The sequence below is a fragment of the Triticum urartu genome, unplaced genomic scaffold (genome assembly GCF_003073215.2).
Source record: "Triticum urartu cultivar G1812 unplaced genomic scaffold, Tu2.1 TuUngrouped_contig_6431, whole genome shotgun sequence".
In the NCBI taxonomy this organism is placed as follows: Eukaryota; Viridiplantae; Streptophyta; class Magnoliopsida; order Poales; family Poaceae; genus Triticum; species Triticum urartu.
Window position 1 is genome coordinate 1 of NW_024117194.1, and position 5,012 is coordinate 5,012.

The window sequence follows — 5,012 nt, forward strand, 5'->3', positions numbered from 1 at the left end:
CCACGGTCCAGTGCTACTGGACATGCCCCCCCCCCCTCTATTTCTGATCTTCATAGGTGGATTTGACCATGACACTATCTTCACAGCTCGCGGTCTTTGTACCCTCTACTTTCTTTGTCTTGATCGGATATTTATCGTGCCAGAGTTGTCTTCCCTTATTTTTTCTGCACCAACAAATTTCTCTATGTTCTTCATTAGCTTCCGTTTGAGATTGAATATATGGGTTCTGAGATGGCGAATGTTTCTCCATCTAATTGATTGGACTTGTCTCTTTTTCTCTTACTTGGATTTCTATTGTTATTCTTATGTGCTAGAGGGAAGCCTTCCTTAGCACCGGTTTTCTTTTGTCCATGGCCTTGCTCCTTTTCAACCTTCCGCTTCGAGGTCCACTTAGCAGTCTTCTTGGGTGTCCATACAAGCGAAGGCATGCTAAATCTTATGGATTTGAAGTTCTTGCCAAGTTCAGGGGCATCCTCTCCTGGCTGTCAATGCAAACTCCTTTTTTTCATAGGGGATGGTCCGGTTTGTTGATCTTGGTGTGTATTCATCCTTCATCCACTATGAGGCCAACATTGTCTTCAACCTCGGCCTTTGTTGACCAGAGCCATATGAGGCCTTGACCATGGTGTCTGCGTCCGCTAGTGGCCATGAGCTCCTAACACTCATCGGTGGCGAGTGGTGAGTTGGTAGGCGGTGGGACCGAGATCTGGCATGTTGCCACACCAGGTGGTGATGATTGCACCTGCGTACATATGTGCGACTTTCCATTCGCTTGTTCCAACCCTTGTTGATAGTATCAACACATATATTTTCTTCCTACAAGTGTATAATTGTTGAGCTCCAATTTCTTTTTCCTTTTTGCCAGAATTGTAATTACAAAAGGGGCTTTTTGGTCCCTCTCATGTGCTTTCTGACCATAATAATATATGCAGGGAAATATGCCAAAAAATGAAAGTACAAACCTCCCGACGTAAGGATGCACACAAAGAAACCACCAAAGAGTACCCCAAAACTACCCATGAATAAAATCATAACCAAGAACGTGTACGCAAAGACAATGCCTTATAAAAGGAATTGTCATATATACACTAATGTTGCTAGGTCTAACCAAGAGGTCAAACGGTGTGGTTATCACCCCTAAAACGAGCCAACACCTTCAACAAGAGTATCATGTATGTACATCGACCCTTCTTACTCCCATCAAAAAGTCTGGGCCTAGTGTTTTCACCCCCCAAGAACACACACTCATTGTCGACACTGATGTTGTCATCTAACCTTGTTGCACATGAAGGTCTGAGTATCACGGGAACGTCTCGATGTAGAATGAGCTATTAACCCGCTCGCTTCAAAGGACAGCGACAAAAGCATGATGCCATCATGTCCACCATGTTTGCACCACCATTTTGGACCGCATACCATCGATTTCAACCACACCCACATCCATTGCCCCAAAGCCTACCCAAGATCCACCGCCCACACCAATTCGGGCATGAACTCGTCCCGACCAGACGCAAGTTGGTCTCACCCATGGTCAATCATCACTCGCATCCCTCCACACCATCGGAAGACACGATGCCATCGAGAAGGAGTCATTTGCCAAGACACGATGCCGACGAGAAGGAGTCGTTGCCGAGGTCGATGACTTGACATGGAGACACACCGCAAAGCAACAACACTAGCGAAGCCGGGATCGTGCGAGGAGTGATGTATTGGATCACCTCCAAGGTGAGGCAACACATAAATCAGTTGCATCGGCGGAGGAAGCGGAGAGGATTGAGTTGTGGCAGTTCAGGGTATCTTTTTTTTAGGGTAAATATTGCCGCATTTATTTAAAACTCAAACCCCGGAATGTCATCCGCGATTACAGAAATAACAAAGTTCAGGGTATCTGCATGGTCTCTACGGTCTGCCTGGTGGTCGTTACACACGGTTGTGAGATATCATTTGCTGTTTTAGATTATGCACATGTATCTTCTTTGTTTTTTTTGTGCATAAAAATTCTTCTTTGTTTAGGATTACCATAACAAAAATTGTCATGACGTTTGCATACATTGTAAGTATATATAACTACTAGTGCAGGAACTCCACTCTAGAAAGAATAGCAGCATATACCAGCCGGGCCAACTGACAGGCCGGCCTCCCCCGTCAGTCAGTCAGACAGGTAGGGCAACCAATCAGAAAACACAAAATCTTTCTCTATAGCCGATCGAGGCGCGCGCCAAAGGAACAAAAATATGTATGGAGGCCCTACGGCCGCAGCGGCCGGAGGTGGACGGGCACGCCGTACTTGGGGCGGAGGGTGAGCACGTTGACCGGCGCGTGGCGGTAGTCATCGGAGATGGTGAAGCGGAAGTTGGCCAGCAGCATGGCGAGGACGACCTTGGCCTCGAAGAGGGCGTACGCCTGCCCGACGCAGTTGCGCGGCCCGGCCGCGAACGGCAGGGACACGGCGGGGGCCCGCGCATGGCGGCCCGCCGCGCGGGGTCTCGTGGATGATCATCTGCAGCTGCAAGTTCGCGCGCGCACAAGAAAAAACATCAAGATTTTCGCTAAGAGCCGAACGATCAAATACCATAAGACATTGCTTACGTACGCACGTGCACACAGTACTGTAGGACATACCACGGTGAGTTTGGAGAGCTTGTCGGCGGACGGCGGGTCGTCGCCGCAGACCTGGGCGACCTCGGCGCGGGCCTTGTCCTGCCACTCGGGGTGCGTGGCGAGCAGCATGAGCGTCCAGGTGAGCAGCAGCGCGGACGTCTCGTGGCCGGCGAAGAAGAAGGTCTTGCACTCGTCGATCACCATCCGCGTGTCGTAGCTGAACTTGCCGTCGTCGCCTGCGCCCTTCTCCCTCTTCTTCTCCATCTCGGCGAGCAGCATGGCGAGGAGCCCCCGGCCGTACGTGGAGGTCGTCCGGCCCTCGTCGGCGATCTCGCGGCTCCGGCGGATGGACTCCAAGACGACGCCCTCCAGCTCGCCGTTCAGCCGCCCGATCTCCCTCCTGTACTTGCTGGGGAAGTACCTGCACGTACGGCAGCAACACGGATCGATGAGTCCATGATCGGCCGAACACTCTCGTCCTCGAGCACATGTACTGCGCACTTGTTTACTCGTATGTGCGCGTACGGCAATGGACATATGCGCACGCACGGATGCGCCAGTGGATGATGGAATCAATCGAAAGCGCCGGACAAGTTGGAGTCAGTGCCACTGCCCAAAAACTAACCGGACAGGGATGGGCTGCGCCTGCACGCCATATAGTAGTTATCTAAGACCAATTACTGTGCTAACAGCGGCTTAATCGGCTTGTTTATCTTAAGCTGTTAGGATAATTCCACACATTAGACGCGCATATGCACTGTGCGAGATGTGGCTGCAAGTGAACGAAAGTGGCGACAAGGGCCAGGCAAGTAGCGAGGGAGTGAGTGGTGTGTTCGAGGCAGGCAAGAGAGGATCGAGCTGGCCGGCCGGGAGGAGAGGGCGATCGTGACTCACTGGCTGCCGGGGATCCAGAGGTAGCGGCTGGAGCGCGCGGTGAGGCGCTGCAGGTCCTCGAGGAGGTGGAAGATGCGCTTGCCGGTGTCGTAGCTGGTGTCGAACTCGGTCCGGGAGATGATGTCGCCGGTGAGCCGGGTCATGTGGCCGCCGATCTCCGTCTCCCCGCGGCCGCGCGCCGCCGCATCCCGCAGCGACAGGATCGTCTGCTTGGTGCACTCCACCATGTGCCCCACACGCCCCTGCGTTGCGCACGCGTACGGCGCGGTCAGGCAAACGAACCGGTAGAAACTGATGGCAATGCCACCATGTGTTCGACGCCGTGCATGCGTACCTTGAGCTTGTCGGGCATGAAGGCCGGCGCGACGACGTGGCGCTGGTGCGACCACCTGGCGCCGTTGGCCATGAGCAGGCCGCGGCCGATGAAGTTCTTCGTGCCCTGCCGCTGCAACCACGACTTGCCGGTGGCGTGGGCGTACTTGGACGACAGGAACTCCTTGATCAAGTCCGTGTCCGTCAGGCACAGCCGCGGCTCGCTCCCGTACCAGTACACGAAAAGCTTCCCTGAAACGCGGGATCCCCCTCGGTCAGTACGCACGGTACGCCGTACGCCCGGCGGCCGGCGCGCAATGCGGTGGGGGCCATCTTAAATTCTCACCGTATGTCTGCGACCAGCGCACGTAATGGGGCATGAGGCGGCCGACGATGTCGTGGCTCAGGGACGTCATGTCGCCGGAGTTGGCCTCCGCAACGAGGGCCGACACCTGGCGTAGGTTGCCGACGAGCGGGCGCGGCGGGGGGCCGTGGACGCCCTGCGCCGCCATGGTTCTGCGGATCCTCATTGGCGTCAGGAAGTAGCAAGATAGGGTCACCCACACCGCCCTCAGCAGCAGCACCGAGACAGCCGAGGCGACGGCGGTGATCATGGCCGCCACGAACGCCATTAGAGAATTGTATGTATAGGATGTACCAAAGAGAGAAACTGAGATAGCAAGAATTGGAGCGAAGGCGTTACTCCTAGATAGCTGCCGCCTGCAATGCAGGCTTTCCCAGCGCTTCTCTGGGCTATATATATACCGATAGAGCCGGACCATTACTGGCACGTAGTAATAAAATTCCCAAATATCCTACTACTCCATTAAGATATTCTATTTCCTAAGATCGTTTACCTTTTTACTTTCTATTATTTCCTAAAATAAAAAAAACGTCCATCTTCTTTTTTTTCGTATCATAAACGGGCACGACTTGTTTACTGGCTGATAAGGTGAGAGACAGTGCATTACCGTGTGACAAAAAGGTTATTCTCCTTTGGTGCGGTCACTCCATTAGTGGGCGCCTTAATTATAGACTAATCTACGGGATTAGATTGCTCTGGGCCGGGAGGGTTTACTCTTGTTTATTTAGAAGCAATTGATGTGGTCAATCTATCTTCCCACTAGCAAAAAGTAGTAGTGTATCACTCATATTTGGAAGCCATTTATCTCTCATAAAGATTTTGGGATATAAAGGAGGCAATT

General features: G+C 52.8%; 1 pseudogene; it reads right to left on the minus strand.

Moving 5' to 3' along the window:
* Positions 1 to 2,021: 2,021 nt before the first annotated feature.
* Positions 2,022 to 4,534, minus strand: LOC125530602 (annotated as a pseudogene).
* Between the last annotated feature and the right edge of the window lie 478 nt (positions 4,535 to 5,012).